Source organism: Ostrea edulis, chromosome 5 (assembly GCF_947568905.1).
Source record: "Ostrea edulis chromosome 5, xbOstEdul1.1, whole genome shotgun sequence".
Taxonomy (NCBI): domain Eukaryota; kingdom Metazoa; phylum Mollusca; class Bivalvia; order Ostreida; family Ostreidae; genus Ostrea; species Ostrea edulis.
The window spans coordinates 22658993-22680369 of NC_079168.1; the positions used below are offsets into that span (position 1 = coordinate 22658993).

Here is a 21377-nt window from a genome sequence, read left to right on the forward strand (position 1 = left end):
TATATCCTGATCAGGTAAACGGAGTTATCCGCAGTCAAAATCAGTATGCCAAGAACGGCTTAACAATCGGTATGAAACACGTCAGACAGCATTTGACCCAATGCGAGGTTGTATTGACGAACTAGATCGTTATAACGACCATAGAATTTGCGAAATGCTGGCTTCAATCGAGACTGTTGAAATCCCTGTACCATCAACTTGTTTGTCAGTAGCTTCATGTATAATTCAATCTTAAGTTGGTCAAATGTCCACAATTTGTGTCTACTTGAGTATGATGAAATAACAACTGCCGTATATGCAAATCCACGACAAAGTCTCGTGGTATGTCAACAGATTTTCGAAATATATACATATGCATTTGAATATACTTTTCAAAATGTGATGCACATATTCCTTATCGCTTGACAATAATAAAAAATAAATCCCACGGATCTAGAAGACATATATTTATATTTAGAAGTTAGAAGACTGAGAAGAATTGCGTTGTTTTATGGTAACTTATTGATGGGAAACTGTTGCACGCGTAAAGAAAATGAGACCAGTTACCTGTATTGGAATTGTCCACTGTTTTAGAAAGAGAGATATGGTATTAGTACTAATACAATGATAATAATAGTAGTATCAATATAAATGATAATATTAATTTGATGTTTCCACACAGTGTCATCCACTTTCCAAATTGAATTCCTCATCAAACAAAATGATCACACCTAATATTACTGTGAAAAGGTGAAAATAACGAACAATCATTAGTCTTAAAAGTCTTAAAAAGGTGCATCTCCCTATATCTACCTGCAAGTTTTATATCGACTGGTTATATGAACTAGTGAAAATAACGAACAGTGCTCAATCTCATCAATTCTTGGCTAATGCAAAACGTAATCATCTTATATAATGATGACATAATCCAAACTAGAACATGGACCTGCTTCAAACCCATTGCCAACATATTCAAATTATCGGTTGAATTTTGTCCAAATTAAAAAGTTTACGTCTACTCCGTCCGGAAATATGCATTAGTCATCCATTATCCGTGAGTTGTAGATACAGTTGTATTGAATTTATTGACAGAATATATAATTCCTTTAGGTTATAATATGACCCTGCTATGGCCAAGCACACAGCAAAGAAATCTAGATATATATCTCAACATTGTTTGTTGTTTGAGTTTTACTTTTCTCTCGATACGAATCGAACTCTATATGGTTTAGGTTGTAAACTAATCCCACTCTCCATCTCTCTTGGCAAAAGATCTGGAAGCTCACTGTCTTCTGGTTCCATAAGGGTAAAACTCTGAAGAACCGTAGCCACAAACAAAAAAATCCGGGTTCTGGCGAAGACTTCTCCTAAACAGTTGCGCTTCCCTAATCCAAAGGCAAGTATTCTGAAAATAATATAATGAAATGACAAATAATTATAAGATACTTAATCATGATAAAGTGAAGATAATGACCAGTGATCAATCTCATAAATCATGTGTAAAGAATATGAAATTTAGTAGTGCCCAAACATAGACCCGTGGAAAAAACAGGTGGGACCAGAAGCCCAGGATGAGCAAGCATCCTCCGCCGACCGGTCAAACCCACCGCGAGTTCATGATTTTGATCAGGTAAACAGGCCACTTCCTTCTTTGTTCTGCATATGATCAGTTTTTCAATCGAGGCAGGCCACTGACAAAGAAGTTGATGTTACAGGGGTTTCAACAGTCTCTTTTAACGTCAGTATTTCCCAAATTCTATGGTCGTTATAAGTATATAGTTTGCGAATACGACGTATCGTTGGGTTAAATACTGTCTGACGTGTGTCATACCGATTGTTATGCCGTTCTTAGCACACTGATTTTAACTACGAATTACTCCGTTTACCTGGTCAAGATAAAGGGCTCACGGCGGATGTGACCGTTCAACAGGAGATGCTTACTCCTCCTAGGCACCTCACCTCACCTCTGGTATATCCAGGGTTCCATGTTTGCTCAATTCTCTATTTTGTATTCCTTATAGGAGTTATGAGATAGATCACTGTTCGTCATCTTTAACTTTCGTAGTCAAAATCCTTATGAAAATTATGGCCCAAGAACTGGCATGTATCTAGCCAGACAAAACCCGACCTAATCAGAGGTTGCATTTGTAAAATGATCACAACAATGGTAATACAATTCGCGGTATGCTGACTACAAACTAGACGGATAAAACCCTGCAACATTAACCAACCCGTCAGCATCCCGCAATGGTTGAAAATCGACCATACGCAGAACACCATCTCGTTTATTGAACTAGATGAGAGACATGTATATCACATGAAGACAACAACATTGACAAAAATATAGATAAAGAAATCGAAGCCATTTCCCGCCATTAAACTGAGTTGCTAGTTTGCCGTTAACGTCCTTCTTGAGCCCACTAGAACACATCGAATCGACATACGAGAATGAAGATCTGCAAGAGACAAAACACCGTCGACGCACTCAATTGCTGAGCTAAATGCAATAGTAAGAGAATCCCTTTTCCCATGCAGAAACCCTTGAATAAAATCTCTCTCGTAAAAATATGAAAACGGGTTAGCTAATAAAGGAACACAATATGTGCCCATGGAGATTGCAACAGACTGCTGGAAGATCTGATCTCCAAATTACAATACATTGTCATTACATGTAAGTAGCTCCAGTATCTTTTTGATATCAAGTTCAGAATGGAATCAGAATGGTGTTTAACAAGACAATTATTTGAATGACTGATCATATTATATAGGATATGACGTTTATATGCCCGAAAGTGATCGGACGAAAATTAACAAAAATACTGTATATTCACACTACAAATTTCTATTATTTAAAGCCCAAAGGTTCAACATTTTCCATATCTGATACTTTATCTATTCGTCTGATGTCAAATCCAGCTGTTGTCCATAAAGAGAGCAAATTAGTCATATAAAATATCAATCATATAAAAAGGAGTACTGAGTAAATACAAGTCCTGGTTTTGATAAAGGATTGATGAACATATAATTAGAATTATATGGTATGTCAAAAGGCTCGTTATGGAAGGGAGTTATTTCCATAATTCTATGCATCTTTCTTGTATTCTTAATTCTAACTTTGATTTTACTCTATGGCATTATAATTCCATGTTACCTTGTAACACTTCAATTTCCATTCTTATTTCTAAATTTTATATATTTTACTACATGGCATCCTTACTTCTATATCACATTATCATATTTCTATTTGCTTTCATCTTGCTTCATTTTTACATCTTGATTATAATATACCAGGTACTGTGGAATCATTAGAATTCGTGGTGGCTCAATTTACATGGAATTCGTGGGTACCCCTCACCCACGAATTTACATCCTCAACGAAAGCAATCATTCCAGAGTTATCTTTCTAATAAATATATAAATCCACGAAATTACGTCCCCACGAACCCGTAAAAATTCAATAATCCACGAAAATTGCCCCCCCCCCCACGAATTTAAATGATTATACAGTATGTGATATACTTAATTAAATCTCACTTTAATGCAATCATTACATTTTAAATTCTACCTTAGAATTTACAACCTTACATTCTGAATTCATCGATATTCAATCTGTAGTTCCGTTTTTTCTTGATAATCTACCCGTGGGGTTGAATAGGTCCTGGTACCTCTTGCTTGTCGTAAGAGACGACTAAATTGGGCGGTCCTTCGGATGAGACCACACATATCGAGGTCCTGTGTCACAGAAGATGTGGCACGATAAAGATCCCTCCCGGAGGTAAGCACCGAGCATAGGCCTAAATTTTGCAGCTCTTCACCGGCAATGGTGACGTCTCCATATGAGTGAAAAATTCTCAATCGGGACCTTAAACAATATACAATCAATCAATCCTTGCTAATCCTATTATGTTTTATTGCATTCGTCATTTTAAGTATCATTAATACACCAGAGGGCATTGCGTTCGCTCTAACAACTGCTTCCTAGGTACGAAACTGAAAGGTTGGACGACTTATGGAGAACGCAGGAGAACTCATAGTAAGAATTGTTACTATAAAAATGACAAAGTTTTGTGGGGGAAAAGCTCAGTCCGAAATTTCAAGAGCCAGTACCAGAAAATCTAAATTCAAGGGGGAAGAGGTTTTGAAAATGACGACGACGGCGAAACGAATTTACAGGAGCTTATTCCGAAAGAGAGAGAGAGAGAAAAATATTACTTGGCAAATTTTGATAAAGTTCAACAGATGATAACGGCTGGCGCTGTGGTAAATTATGTCATCGTTCAGGCGACCGAAATCTTCTATTTGGAAATGGAGGCCACATTCAATTATCGAAATACTAAGCACATTCATTAATGAACAGAATGGGCTTGGTGAAAAGAAAAGGAACCGAGGTGAAAAAAATGCATCATAGTAAATTTTGAAAATGAACAGTCAAAATTTCTTACAAGAATTGAAACAAAAGACTAATATTTATTAACTCAAAATTCCACAAGAGGTGGAAATCAACTGGGACCAGACAGGCTTTCATAGTGTACCAGCATCCCCCTGGATAATGGCTGGCGAGGGGTCCAAGCGTGTTGAGATAGAAGGCATCGAAGACAAAGTCCAAATAATGAGTAATTAAATTCATATGATAAATAAACATATCGATACCTTATCATAATAACCCATGCTACAATATGAGAATAATTACAGGTATTATGTAAATGTTTGTGTTTAATCGCTTTAAAATCAAATTGATAAATTTATTAGCATGTCATTAAAATTTTAGCCACCTTTGCTTGATTTTTTGCCAATTTAGCAGATATACAACAAGGAAAACTACCCAATGTCACCCTAAATTTGCATTTGTAGCTGAATTTCACATCACCAACTCTGAGAACCACTGGGGTAGTGAATCAACGATGAATGATTACATTATATCGAAACCATCTCGTCCCTAACGTAAACAACGTCTATAGGCCGGACCAATATCTCCACTAATACTCATTATATATATATATATATATATATATATATATATATATATATATATCAGGGACCAATATTAGTTAGTATATAGGTCCCTGCTAATAATAAAAGTCAAGAAACTCAAAACTCGAATAACATTTCACTGTTAGCGCTTTCGGCTTTAATGCCTCTTCAGACGTTAAACATAACTGTCTGAAGATGTATTAAAGCCGAAAGCACTAACAGTGAAATATTATTCGAGTTTTGTGTTTCTTGACTTATATCATTGGATGTATTTACTGTATCAAATACTGAATTCTTTTTACAAACTATATATGCAAGGTGAAGATAACGAACAGTGATAAATCTCATAACTCCTACAAGCAATACAAAATAGATAGTTGGGCATATACGGACCCCTGGACACATCAGAGGTGGGATCAGGTGCCTAGGAGGAGTAAGCATCCCCTGTTGACCGGTCACACCAGCCGTGAGCCCCATATCCTGATCAGGTAAACGGAGTTATCCGCAGTCAAATCAGTGTGCCAAGAACGGCTTAACAATCGGTATGAAACACGTCAGACAGCATTTGACCCATATATATATATATATATTTGTTTGACTATTCCCCTAAAAGCATGACTGATATAATGACGTCCCTAATCAAGCAATGGGCGGACTTTTTCATGCACATGTAAGACAACCCAAATTGCCTAATATTAGCAATGTTTTTCGTAATAAAACTATTCAAGTCATTGGAACTTTTAACATGTAAAATTCATTTACTATTATATCTCTTACAGTGTCTGTCGATTTTTTTATAAACATTTCAATATTTTTTGTCTCATAACCTCTTCTCTATGAGAATCAATATTTTTAGGAAAACAGCAGCACCATACTAACACCCAACGAGAACATCTCTAAATTACTATTATTGACAATAAGCTCTATCGTTCCATATTAGTGTGTCCAGGGGTCCGTGTTTGCCCAACTATCTATTTTGTATTGCTTGTAGGAGTTATGAGATTGATCACTGTTCGTTATCTTCACCTTGCATTAGTGCAATGTGGGAAGTATTACATGTCCGTATTGGAATAGATGTGAATGTGATGTTCAAAACCTTTTTACAATACACAAACGTAAGTGCAGTTATGGACATCGTGCATATAAAAAGAAACAAATATACCCAATACCTTATTTGATTTACTTTTACCTAATGTTAACTTCATATTCACTCAATACGTCACTCTGTTCCTTTGAAATTTTTAATAGGTTATTTGAAGAAGCCAAAGGAAGCCCATACTTGGATTTTTTAAACCGAAAATACAAACTGAATTCTGTGATTATGGATGTTGCCCACCACAGGCTCTTTAAACCATCGCGGGTTATGGATGATATAAGTCGGTCCTTGAACTTAAATTCACGAACAAAGGCATACAAACACAATTCTTGGTCATTAAAAAGTTCATCCTTGTATTCCATCATGTTTCGAATTCAAGTCTGCACCGTGTATTTCTACAAACGTGATTCTACTATTGTATATAAACTTTTTAATTACAAACAAACTTTACAGTGCCTAAATTTTAACAAAATCCCTCAACATATCCTTGGTTTTTTTTTTATAACTAAAGGCCAGATGGACATGTTATTACTAGTGATGTAAATATAATTGAAAACGACGACCTGATATTTTAAAAGGTTAGGACTTCAAGGAGCCAGGATCTTTGAATTGACGATAGACCTTCGTCTGTATCATGAATTATGTGAAAGATTTTACCAGACGGTCAGTTAAATGTAAAGTTGAAGAAGTTGAAACTTTGTCAAAATGAATAAAGAATATAAGATGAATATTGAAATCTCTTATGAGACTTGTTAAAACAAAATTGTGTACATGAAAGATGACGAAAACGAACAGTGATCAATCTCATAACTCTGATCAGGAATGTAAAATAGAGTCAGGCAAACATGAACCCCTGGATATACCAGAGGTGGGATCAGGTGTCTAGGAGGAGTAAGCATCCCATGTTGACCGGTCATATCCGCTGTGAGCCCTATATCTTGATAAGGTAAACGGAGTTATCCGTAGTCAAAATCAGTGTGCAAAAAACGACCTAACAATCGCTATGAAACGTGACAGACAGCATTTGACCCAATGATAGGTTGTAATGGCAAATTAGATTGTTATAACGAGCATAGAATTTGCAAAATGCTGACTTTAGTCGAGACTCTGGAAACCCCTGCACCATCAACTTGTTTGGCACTAGCTTGACTCGATTTAAAAACTGGTCATACACAGAACAACCTTTTGCGTATCGAATCAGTGAGATATATACACACCATATGCAGGTAATAATGGAATATTGCTACATAAATATGTGAAGTTGACGATGGAGAAGCTGAAATCTTCCCGTTTGTCATAAAGTTGAGTTTTTAGTTTACCGTTAATATCAATTTTCAATAAAACATCTATCCTTTGGTGTTTAGTGAAAGAGTTAGATATGCTACTTGAGGAATATGTACAAGTTCCAGCTGACAAAGCTTGTAACAACATCGTTTTTGTTTGTAAGGCTCTTATTACAGCTGTCTTCAAGATCACATTTCATTTGTAAACACAGTTAATATTGCAGTCAATGGGATATATGAGTTTGAGTTGCAGGGTACCTATACTGGATTCCAAAGCTGAGTGGTCGAACATTCGCTTCGTCACCGGTAGGACGTAAGTTCGAGCCCCACTCGTGCTATGACCGCGTCAAACATAGGTAGTCATTCCTACTTCGCAACAGTTCGGGATATCTCCATATTCCGATGTCACCTCTATATGGTGTTTATATCGGTGAACTGATTCAATACGCGACAGCATGTTCTGCGTATTATAAAGTTTCAAACCGAGACAGTCTACTGAATAATGAACGGATGTTGCTGGGTTCAACAGTCTTGTTTAAAATAAGCATTTCGCAATTTGTATGGCCCTTAGTATGATAGTAATTTGGAAATAGATTTGCCTTTAAATTGAATGCTGTTTGACGTGTTTCATACCGCATGTTAACTTGTCGTGGTAGCTCTGTGGTAACGCGTTCGCTTCGTAACCGGAAGGTTGTAAGTTCGAGCCCCGCTCGTATCATGGCCGCATCCAACCTAAGACGTTAAAAGACTAGTGACTGTTCCTTCGCCAAACGCTCGGCATTTCGAAGCGAGAATCACGGTTCTTTCGGATATGACCTTAGATACGGGGACCCCGTGCCACGGCAGGTATTGACACGATAAAGAATCCTCACTATTACGGCCCTGCACGCTAATCATCTAAGTCTAAATTTGTGGTGTTTCACCTACAGTTGGCGACGTCTCAATCTGAATGAAAAATTACAAGACGTAAAACAATCAATATTGCATGTCATTATTAGGTCGTACTTTAGATAATGATTTTGACTATTCCGTTTACCTGATCAAAATATTAAGGTTATTGAGGATACAATCGGTCAACAGGGAATGCTTTCTGGTGTTACCATCGTCCGTACTTTAAATCATAATTAGTGGAAACTAACTTTTCTATCGTCAAGATATGTATTTTTAATACTAGTAACCTTTTCCTGACAGGATCAGTTGATGGTAATAGGCTGCCATCTTTATCTAAAAACCGCTCTGGTCTGAATGAGAAAGGTTCCATCCATTCTTTTTCATTATGATGTATTGCCCAGAAATTGACGATAATCTAGTAGCACAAATAGTTAGTTTGATAATATAATTTCATAAGATGTATTGCAGTATCGGAACATTTGCAAATATAGGAATCAGACAGAGTTTGGGAATAAGAAGACATGCCTGAGTATTTCTGTCGACCGGAACACCAAATATTTCCGTAGCCTGGGATGCGCAGTGAAGAGAGACAGGTGCATGGGATATATATCGAAGGGTCTCTAATGTAACAGCCTCTACCAGAGGGCACTTTTGTTTGTCTGCCAAAGTTGGTTGTCGTGTTGAACCAATCACGCTGTCAATTTCATTTTGCATCAACGTCTGAAGTTCTGGTCGCTTTGCAAGAATTTGGATCATGGATAAAACTGTTCCTCTGGTGGTCAGAAAAGCTATAAGAAAATATGTTTCGATGTACTAATGGTATATTTTTAGGACGATAGAATTAGAGCAGAATTTATTCAAAAACTTCTACGTGAGAAGAAAAAATCTCTCGCTGTGACCTTCGGTTCGACTTTTAGATATATCGATGACGTTTTGTCTATTAACAATGATAGCTTCCATTCATATGTCGATTTGATATATCCCTGTGAGCTCGAAATAAAGGACACCACAGAGTCGTCCACTTCTGCTTCATACTTAGATATTTTATTGAAAGTAGACATTAACGACAAACTAACAACTCAACTGTATGACAAACGGGATGATTTCAGCTTCTCCATCGTCAACTTCCCACATTTATGTAGCAATATTCCATTATCACCTGCATTTGGTGTTTATATATCTCAACTGATTCGATATGCAAGAGCTTGTTCTGGGTATAGTCAGTTTTTAAATCGAGGTAAGCTACTGACAAACAAGTTGATGGTACAGGGATTACAACAGTCTCGATTGAAGTCAGCATTTCGCAAATTCTATGGTCGTTATAACGATCTAGTTCGTCAATACAACCTCGCATTGGGTCAAATGCTGTCTGACGTGTTTCATACCGATTGTTAAGCCGTTCTTGGCACACTGATTTTGACTGCGGATAACTCCGTTTACCTGATCAGGATATGGGGCTCACGGCGGGTGTGACCGGTCAACAGGGGATGCTTACTCCTCCTAGGCACCTGATCCCACCTCTGGTGTGTCCAGGGGTCCGTGTTTGCCCAACTATCTAATTTGTATTGCTTGTAGGAGTTATGAGATTGATCACTGTTCGTTATCTTCACCTTGCATTAGGATGAGCATGTCATGCGTATCTTCAAGTCTTAAAACAAGGGAGGCTACTGAAAAAACGCTGATGTTACAATGGTTTTAACATTCTCGTTTAATGTCAGAATTTCACAATTCTATGGCCAATACAATGCTTTTATATCTTTGCTCCTCACGTAAATATTATCCTTTGTGAAGGAGAAACTTCAAACTTACTGTGAGACTACAAATGCCAGAAGTGGTGTTAATCAAATGTGGATTCTAAACAATTCTAAAGAACTTTTAGTAAACTTGGAATCGCAAAACATTTCCCAAATCATTAACATCAAAACCTGTGACTTTTCAACTCTTTACACGACCATTCCTCACGATGAATTAAAGACTAGACTTTTCGACATCATAGACAGTTGCTTCTTCAACAAAAATGGAAAACATATAACTGCTTACCAGATATATGTAATATTTTACATTGATAGATATATTTCCATGCTACAGGTTCATATTTTACATTGATAGTTATTTGTTTATATGAAACTTGAAATAAATAAAATTAGAAACTTTGAAGAAAAATAATGGAGAAAAACCAAAGATATTTATATCTAGTGATCAGTCATCCAAAAAATTACTTTGTTAAACGCCACTCTGATTCCACGCACAGGTACTTTGAAGTTGAAATAAAAGATATGCTAGAGTTTCTCATTGACAATATCTTCGTGATCTTTGGTGATCAGGTCTTCCAACAGTCTGTTGGCATTCCCGTGAGCACGAATTGTGATTCTTTGTTAGCTGACCTGTTTTTATATTTATATTAAGCAGAGTTTATTAAAAAATTTCTAAGTGACAAGAAAAAATCTCTTGCTGTGGCCTTTAATGCGACATTTAGATATATTTTATTATTACCAAGTCTAATTTTCATTTATATGTCGATTCAATATATCCCTGTGAACTCGAAATAAACGACACCATAGAGTGGTCCACTTCTGCTTCATATTTAGATATTTTATTAAAAATAGCTATTAACGGCAAACTAACAACTCAGCATTATGACAAACGGGATTATTTCAGCTTCTCCATCGTCAACTGCCCATAATTATGTAGCAATATTTCATTATCACCTGCATATGGTGTTTATATCTCTCAACTCATTGGATACGAAGAGCTTGTTCGGCATATGATCAGTTTTAAAATCGAGACAGGCTAGTGACAAACAAGTTGATGGTGCAGGGGTTTCCACATTCTCGTTTAAAGTCAGCATTTTGCAAATTCTATGGTCGTTATAACAATTTTGTTTGCCATTACAACTTATAATTGGGCCAAATGCTGTCTGACATGTTTCAAACCGATTGTAAGGTCGTTCCTGGTGCACTTATTTTGACAACGGATAACTCCGTTTATCTAATCATGATATTGGGCTCACGGCGGGTGTGACCGGTTGACGGGGATGCTTGCTCCTCCTGGGCGCCTGGTTCCACCCCTGGTATAACCATGGGTATGTGTTTGCCCTGTTCTCTATTTTCTATTGCTCATAGGAGTTATAAGATTAATCTCTGTTTGTTATATTCACCTTTCCTATAAGCAATACAAAATAGAGAGTTAGGCCAACACGGACCCCCAGTTGAGAGATATAAACACCATATGCAAGTGATAATGGAAAAATGCTACTGTACATAAATATGGAGAAGCTGAAATTATCCTGTTTATCATAAAGTTGAGTTGTTTGTTTACCGTTAATATCTATTTTGAGTTTTTATTCACTGTTAACGTCTGGGTTAGAACAAATCAATTCAAAACATATACATGGGGTATAGTTTTAATGCAATTCAAATATTCCTAATCATTTTCAAGAAATCATCATCAGATTATGAGAGTTTTGATCATATGTAAATTGGCATTCCATACAATAGAATATTTGTTGTGGTACAGTCAAACATTTTCAGTTCGCTAGCCTCGACTTCTCTAAAGAATGTGGAGATATCTAGAAGATCGAAAAGCCTCGTCTTGAGAAGACATACTTGAATTTGTAATATTCATGTACATACCTTCTGTGATTAAATTGACGAGAAGACAAGCTTTAAGAAGATATATTAGGACTTTCATTATAGAGTTGCACTTCTCTTGCAGATACATACCTCCTGAGATCAAATTCACAAGGAGACAACCAATATTGACTTCATTAAACCACTGCTGGCCATGGCTGTCTCTTTCTTGCGACACTTTCTTCAGAGAATAAAAAATCCCGTTGTTCTCGGCATCATTTTCCTGTAAAATTGTTAAATACTTGTATTAAAAATACTTGCATTGATCCGTTTTCTAGTGAGTGAGAACGACATATCTAATTCAGCTTTGTTAATCAAACTCGAGTACAATGCAGACTAAAATTCTAAGTAAAGCAGTTCAATTTAAATGAAAACTCCTAGGACATACCGTCTGCTTCTCGAAGGTCTCTGTAATTTGTTGTTTCAATCTAAACCACTCTTTGATTTTCATTGAACTGCGAAGGGGCAAAAATCTCAGGAAAGGGAGTAAGGAATACAGCAGATCCATTCCCACGTTAGCGAGATCATTAGTGAGATGATCAAACTGCTGGAGAATTCTGTGCATCTCACTATCTTTACCTGTGCTCTTCCCAATCATCTGTAAATAAAATTAGAGTTTAAAAGACATCGGATAAGAACATCTAAATAAAACCGTTCATGACCTTGATTTCTTTTTTTTTTACTATTTTACACAGAGAGCTAAAATATCGCTGAAAAAAGTAAGTAGAATAAGAATTCACCAGATTCTCAATTGTATTTAAGATGAATTCTTCTACAGTGCTGCTAGGATCGATACATTGGCCATCCAAAGTCCGAATTTCCTTGGTCAAAACAATCAGATTTCGTTTGATTTGATACTGGATGTTTACTAAACCCTCACCATAGGCATGAAGAAGCTGGTGTACTAATTTTCTCCTTTTGGTCCACTTTGAATTAGGAGATGCATATACAACATCACTATAATTTTCAAGTAAATATTTTCCAAAGAACGTACTCGGTCGGGCAGCTGTGATAGTTGCGTTAGGCTCCTTGAGAAGGACTTCACGAGCAACATCAGTAGAATTCAGGACAATATATCTTTGTCCCATAGCTGTAAACTCGAAAATACTGCCATGTTGTTTACCCCATTCGTATAATTTTAAGTGTAAAGTTGTCACATCCAAATCACATAGCACCCCGATAATAGGTTTGCCAACCGGACCAGGAAAACTCTTCTGGTTTCGCCATCTTTTCAACAGCCAAAATGTCAAAATGGTAATAATGAAAATTGAAATTATATAAACAGTACACATTTCGTTATATACGCCGTTCAGACAAGGAAGCGTAATCAGATACGAATGAACTCGTTTATCTTGCGCAATTTGCCGACAACACTTCAATTTATATACCGAACTTGACCTACTTAAAAATCCTGTGGTAGCGCAGTTAAGCAATTTTGGTGTTATGTGGTGCTTACTGCTGCAGCTAAGTTAAAACTAAATTTCAGCATGCTAATAACGATTTATTGTAGCACAGGTGTTACTTATCTAAACGAATTATCCCGCAGTGAATAACAATCATAGAAATAGTAATACAAACAAAATTCTACTTTCTTTAGCCTTAGAGCAAAATTGCATAAACTAATAAACCATTCTCTTATCTTTTTATCATATGGAGAGCAAAAGTGAATAAACTAATAAACCATTCTCTTATCATCCATTTTATCAAGCGGGGTGATTGATTTAACTCCACGTTTTAGCAAGAAGTTATAATTATAACAGAATGCTGCTACAAAAACCTCGAATAAACACCACTTGCAAAACCTTGAAAATGAATTGCCATAGGATCCCTGAAAATAAAGGGAAACCCTGTCAGCACTAATGTAACATGTGTAATAAAGCTTTAATTGCACTATTAGTAGTTCACTGTAATTTGCTAGAGGCATTATATTTTAGATACTAAACATGTTAAACCAACCGCAAAATATGGAATCCAAATATCTAATATGATTGATTGATGTTTAGCGTTCTCCTATATTTCACTCATATGGAGATGTCACCACTGCCTGTAAAGGGCTGCAAAATTTAGGCCTATGCTCGGCGCATATGGCCATTATGAGAGAGGGATCTTTGTCGTGCCACACCTGTTATGACACGGGGCATCGGTTTTTGAGGTCTAATCCGAATGGCCGCCCCAATACGCAACTTCCGATATATCAGCTCTTCTGTAATAGAGGTAAGTTCAGTGTTCTGTTGAACGCTTGGGTGGGTACAAGATGTATACATATACTGGGGTCCGTGTTTGCCCAACTATCTATTTTGTATTGCTTGTAGGAGTTATGAGATTGATCACTGTTCGTTATCTTCACCTTACATACTATAGACTAGCTATGTAAATACGGATAAAAGTAATGAAAGTGTAAATTTTATTTATATCAGCCATTGGTATACATTAAACTGACCATATCAAGTGCAATATTTGTTTAAATTAGGCCATCAAATTAAATATGAAATTATTTTTTATTTCCTCCTCTGCACGAGTGATATTTTAATCAAAGAAAAATGGTTATTATCAATTTTTGTTTGAGCTATTTTATTATCAAATACTAATAAACTTACTAATATTGTGTGCCCCTGCAGTTTGAGTGCAGGTTGCATATTGTCTGATAATCGGCCTTTAGGCAATACATGAAGGCAGCGATAAGCATTGGTACCCACCGCGTGTGGACGATAGTACGTTTTGCGTCTCACCGTGCGTACGCGTTCCACAAAGGGAAAGAACTATTGGGCAACTCGGAAATTGCGTGTTAATCGCCCCTTATGGCAAGCAAGGGGTACTGAGGGCTTATTCTAACTCGTATCAACACGAGAAAATTGCACCCTATTAAAGCTTTAAAATTCTATACATTTACCTAAATGAATTTCAAATAATTTTCATTGTATCCAATAGGACATGTGTAACATCCTGGGAATTCCTTTAAAACAATTTCAGAAACAGCTTGGGGGGGGGGGGGGGGGGAATTGGGCACTATATTTTCATTCACGGGTTTTGGGGTCTTTTCCAAAATTTCAAGTTGACCATTTTATTTGCTATTCTCAACTAGCACTACATACCAAGTTTTGTTGAAATCAAAACATAGAAAAACTGACGCGTTTTCCGCAGCTAATTTGAAAATTTGAGCCACTTTGATATTTTAGCTTACCATTATATATTCCATTTTCAACTACACCCACTTACCAAATTTCAATGAGATTGGAAAAGGTTGAAATTTTGACGATCCAGTTCATACATTCTAGATACAGTCTATTCCGGATATATTGAAATTCAGGGGACCGACCTGAATTGTTCATTATATCCAAAGTTCAATGCATCCAATGCTGAACTGCACAAATATTGCTACTGGGGGATATATTTTAACTTCAATATAACAGATAATTCAATTTAACCGACTTCGATATAATTGGAGTGGACTGTACTTGCTACATCATACCGTATCAAAAACAACAAAGTGCAACATGAAGAAGATCTTTAAGAATTTTTAATTTTGTAGACATAAAAACCATTGTACATCTTTAAATATGTGTTTATAATCATCCTTTAAAGAATAATGCCGAATAAAACGGATTACACACATGGTACTCTCCGGAAACCGAGACATGAATAATACCGAATTACACTAACATTAGTATCTAATGAAAGGCTACCGATTGTTAAGTAGTGCATTGAAGATAGGAAAACGTAGATATATTTTCCTTTTACTTTCTTCTCAATACAAATCGAACTTCATACGGTTTGGGTTGTAAAATAACCCCCACACTCTCCATCTCTCTTGGCAAAAGGTCTGGGAGCCCACCGTCGTCAGGTTCCATAATGGTGAAATTCCGGAGAACCGTAGCCAAGAACAGAAAAATCCGGGATTTTGCAAATATTTCTCCTACACAGCTGCGCTTCCCAATTCCAAATACAAGCAACCTAATATTTGAAAACAATATACATTTAACTCCATCATAAGGGACGGCAAAGTTGGTAATTATAAAGTACGGTAATGGATTGAAATCTTGAATTTTCATTTTTTTATCGAAAGTAATTTATTATAACAAATAAAGGTAGATGAATTAGTATTATTCGTCTCTTTTCTAAAATAATATTCTAAATTTCATTAACCTTTTCCTGACAGGATCAGTTGAGGACAATAGACTGCCGTCTTTATCTAAAAATCGTTCGGGTATGAACGAGAACGGTTCCTGCCACTCTTTTGCGCTGTGATGCATCGTCCAGAAGTTAACAAGGATCTGTCAGGAGATATATTTACCAGTAACATACATCTGATCATCAAATACGGAAATTGATTGTCCATTACTGGGGGTAGGTGGGCATAAATGCCGTATATTTTCATGACAACATTAGATTAATTATTTTATACATGTGTATCATTATAGGCTATCTCAACAGAGTTCGTTGCCAGTATCACACACATTAACACACACAGAAAGAGAGAAAAAGATATTGATACCGGGGTGTTTTTGTCGACCGGAACACCTGAAATTTCTGTTGTCTTTGCAGTACAATGGAAGAATACTGGTACATGGGATATATATCGAAGGGTCTCTAACGTTACAGCCTCTACCAGAGGACACTTGTTTGTCTTCCAACGCTGGCTCTCGGGTTGTACCAATCACGTTGTCTATTTCATTTTGTAGTGACTTCTGAAGTTCCGGTCCTTTTGCCAGAATTTGGATAAGGGATAAAAGTGTTCCTCTTGTGGTTAGATAAGCTATTAGAAAAAGATATGCTTGCAAGATTTCTTGCTGTTTTTATACCGCAATAGAATTACCATCAACACAAAATCACTGTGAATGCTCTAAACCAGAATATATCGTCAAACATTTGGGACAACCCGTTCTTTCCTCAGGGCAAACGAAAAATGTTCTAAATGTAATTACAGGAAAAGTGAAGACTACGAACAGTGATCAATCCCATCAGTCCCATAAAGAATACAAATTACGAGTAGGGCAAACACAGACACACCAAAGGTGATATCAGGTGTCTAGGCGAATTGAGAATTCCATGTTAATCGATTACACCCGCCGTGAGCCCTCTATCTTGACCAATTAAATGGAGTAATCTGTAGTCCAAATTAGTCAAAATCAGTGTAAATAATGGCCTAACAATTGATATGAACCACATCAGACAGCATTCAACTTAATGACAGGCTTTATTTGCAAACAGGATCATTCTGATTACCATAGAATTTATAAAATGTCTTTTTAAAACATGAGTGTTAAATCCCCTGTAACATCAACGTATTTGTCAGTAGTCTGCCTCGTTTTAAAAAAAATTATCATAGGCAGAACAAATTATCGCATATCTAATCGGTTGAAAGACATAAACTCTATATGCAGGTGATAATGAAATATTGATACAGAGTATAAGGGAAGTTGACGATGGAGGAGCAGATGTCATCTTGTTTGTCATTAAGTTGTGATGTTAATTAGTTTGCTGTTAACACCTATCTTCAATAAAAGATACAAATATGAAGCAGATGTGGAAGACTCGGTGATATATCTTAATTCGAGTTCACTGGGATATATCGAATCGACATACGAATGAAAATGGTATTGATAATCGATAAAATACCGTCAATATATATATCACCAGCATCATGGTGTTTGTGGCATCGATCACTCTTCGTTACCTTCACTTGTTCATAATATAATCCTAAAACTTAAGGCAAACACTAATATACAATGTAGATGCTTAGGATAACTGCTAAACATGTTACCAGGCCAACAAACGTTGTAAAAGGAGCAGAATTCAAGAATTTAAGTGATCGTTAACTTATCTTTATTTACAAATGCATTGAATTGTTAACACAATCCGTACGTAGTTTTTCTACTTGACTACTGAGTACAGTAATCAGTTCAAATTCACTGCAATTTACTCACCTGCTGCGATGACGTTTACGACAAGACAGCCGAAATTGATCTCGTTAAACCATTGCTGACCATCTATGTTTCTTTCTTGTGTAATTCGTTTTAGGGAATGAAAAATCCCTTCATTCTCAGCATCCCTTCCCTGTAACAGTTCAGAATTCTGATTTTGAAAAAGGAAATCTCGTTTTTATATGTTGCAGACGATTGAGAAAGTGGGAGAAAAAGATCATTTTCATGAGTATAAATTACGAATATTAATTATCAGTTTTGATTACAGCAATGAGGGAATTTTGTAGATTTAATTCTATCAATGTTCTTACATAATTCTATCATACAGCACCCTCTCAATCCAATTCCTTGTAAGACAAATCGATCAAAACGTAATTTGTTAAAACCTACCGCTAATTTCTCAAGAGTCTTCAACAATCCTTGTTTTAATTCAAACCATTCTTTAATTTTTATTGAATTGGAAAGAGGCAAATATCTCAGGATTGGAAACAAAGTATACAGCATGTCATTTCCTACATTTGAGATGTCATTGGTAAGGTGGTCAAACTTCTTGATGATATGGTGCAGTTCACCACCTCTGCCTGTACTTTTTCCTATCAACTGGTTATGGAAATTAAATTTTGATTAATACCTTGAAGATGTTACTTCCTTGTAGAATACAAAACACAAGAGGAACCTCTGTAAAAGATGATATGACCTAAATTAGGGTATAGATCTGTGTCATCATGGCAGAACATAGCTGCAGAACTAGTTCTCCGAAATGATATTGTGATGTTCCGTCACAATATTTTCTCAAAGAGCTGCAGTTCTGCAGCTAGGCAGACCACCGACTACATATTTTAAATATCGCGTGATTTATTTCTAAAATGGGAAGAGCATATATTCTAATCCGTCAACGATCACTGTGCAATAGGTTTGATAAATCTTGAGTGTACGCATTTCACAAAATTAGATTCATTGACTTAAGATCTATGCCTGGAATAGCTGATGAGGCTTTTTCTTTCAATCTTGTCTTAAAAAAATACTAGTGGTTCATACTTGATGTCAATCAATTTATTTCAATCCTTTCATTGGGTCAAATGCTATCTGACGTGTTTCAAAACAATGTTAGGCCGTTGTTGGCATACTGATTCTGATTATGGATTACTCCGTTTACCTAATCGAGATATAGGGCTCACGGTGGCTGTGATCGGTCTACAGGGAATGTTTACTGTTCCAATGCACCTGATCCCACCTCTGGTGTGTCCAAGAGTCCATGTTTGCTCAACTCTCTATTTTGTATTGCTTATAGGAGTTATGAGATTGATCACTTCATTATCTTCACCTTTTCTCATAAAAGTAGAGTACATCTAGAATACAGAATAGTATACATCTTATCAACCTGGAGGAGTGACTGTCATTACCTCAAGGAATTTACATAAACAATTTGTGAATTAAACAAAATGTCGAATTTGAGAGCATTTGGGTTTTGACGATAAATGAGATAATTTTACATCTCAATCAACAATGACACTCGTCACACTATATGTGGCATCATTACTTCACGTTTAAGATTAGGTGTACACATTCATTTACACTCCAGCCCACGCCGTAACAAAAAGACCAAACATGAGGAAGTTCGATACACAGAAAATTGGGGAAAGTATTCATTAAAGTTTCAACATATCTTAATTAAAGGGACTGATTCACGATTTTCCCCCAAATTTTGTTTTTCACTTTAAATGATCAAAATCTACTAACAGTCTAATCTGTTTAGAAGGTTTCACAAAAAATAAGGTTATTCATTATGACAGAAGCTCATTATGGAAAGTTTATTATTTGCAAAAATTGAGGTGTTTTTTGTTTATGAAGTTTTCAAAATAAATGGATATCTATCCAAGTTTATTATACAAAAATGTATATATCACATATCAAGTATACTTTAGGTAAAATGTGTCATTTAAAAGCTCGAATGTATGATTGTACAAAATGAAGATGCTTTAAATGACAAAATTAACGTTTCACTGGTTTGTTTGTTTACATAAAAAGACTCGAATCTTTGTTTACATAACACAGAATAAAAGCTAAGATATTGTTCTTATCCTTGCATTCAGACGGTCCAAATTTTGGTTGTCAACATTAAATGAGTTACCGGTATATTTTTAATTTTTAACATATTTCTTCAAAAAAAACGTGAACCAGTCCCTTTAAAAGTGACGTATTCATTCTCAAATCAATAAAGTTGTGTAAAGACGCTGACGATTCAGTTCATACTCGTTACATCATACCGTATCAAAAACAACAAACTACAACAGAGATAAAATCTTTAAGAATTTCAAATTCTATAAAGATAAAAAACGTTTGTTCATCTAAAATGTGTACATAAACATCCTTCAAAGTTTGAATAATGCTGAATAAAACGCATTACACCCACGGTACCCTTAGGATGTTTTTAATCTCTCTTAAATTATTTGTAAATTTTGAATGAAAACTGCTGAAATTAGAGAATGCAGAAATTTTAACTATTTTCATGATGACAGAGTAGACCAGTTCCATTATAAGAGTTCACCTTAACGATACAGATTAAACAAGAAGTATTTTGGAAACACTATCCTCTTGAGAGCAACCACGTTTATCTTTGGCGAAGTTTAACTTTTAATGAGTGATTTTAACCCTTATTAGTAACATAACCTCAACCTTTCACTTTAGCAAGTACTAATGACAATGTTAAAGACAGATGGATGGCATACCCCAAACTTCGATCTCATAGGACTTTTTGAATGTAATAATATCTCACCAGAACTTCAATAGTGTTCAAGATAAACTCTTCTACAATAATTCTGGGATTAATGCATTGGTCCTCCAAAGTCCGAATTTCCTTATTTAGTGTATTCAGGTTTCGTGTGATCTGATGCTCTATGTTCACTAGACCCTCGCCATACGCATGAAGAAGCTGATAAACTAACTTTCTCCTTTTGGTCCACTTTGGATCGGGTGATGCATAGAAGACATCACTATAATTAAAATGTACATACTCTCCTATAAACGTATTCGGTCGGGCAGCTGTGATAGTCGCGTTAGGCTCCTTAAGAAAGATTTCACGAGCAGCATCCGCAGAATTCAGAACAATAAACCTTTGTCCCATGACTGTAAACTCGTATATATCTCCATGTTGTTGACTCCATTCATAAAACTTTAAGTGGAAAGTTGTCAAATCCAAATCAAATAGCACGCCGACAATGGGTTTACCCTTAGGACTCGGAAAATGTTTCTGGTTTCGCCATCTCTTCCAAACCACAAGTGTCAAGATGGTGATGATAGAAATGGTAATCATATAAATGGTGTACATTTCCTAATAGCATGTAGTCTTCCGTTAACACGTGGTGTCTGCCTTTATGCAGTCAGGAGGTGACGAGGTCAGTGTGACAAAACTTAAAGCAGTTGCTTAGATAAGAGTGCAATAAAATATTATGCCAGTCGCGTAGCAAGATATCTGGAGGCGTGTAATTTTTTATCTGGAGGCGTGTATTTTTTATCTGGAGGCGTGTAATTTTTTATCTGGAGGCGTGTAATTTTTTTTTTTTTTTTGACAACGTACTTATACCTTTACTTACTTTCTTTTTTTTCT

At 36.0% G+C, this 21377-nt stretch overlaps 1 pseudogene; it reads right to left on the reverse strand.

Moving 5' to 3' along the window:
- Positions 1-429: 429 nt before the first annotated feature.
- Positions 430-21163, reverse strand: LOC125651268 (uncharacterized; annotated as a pseudogene).
- Between the last annotated feature and the right edge of the window lie 214 nt (positions 21164-21377).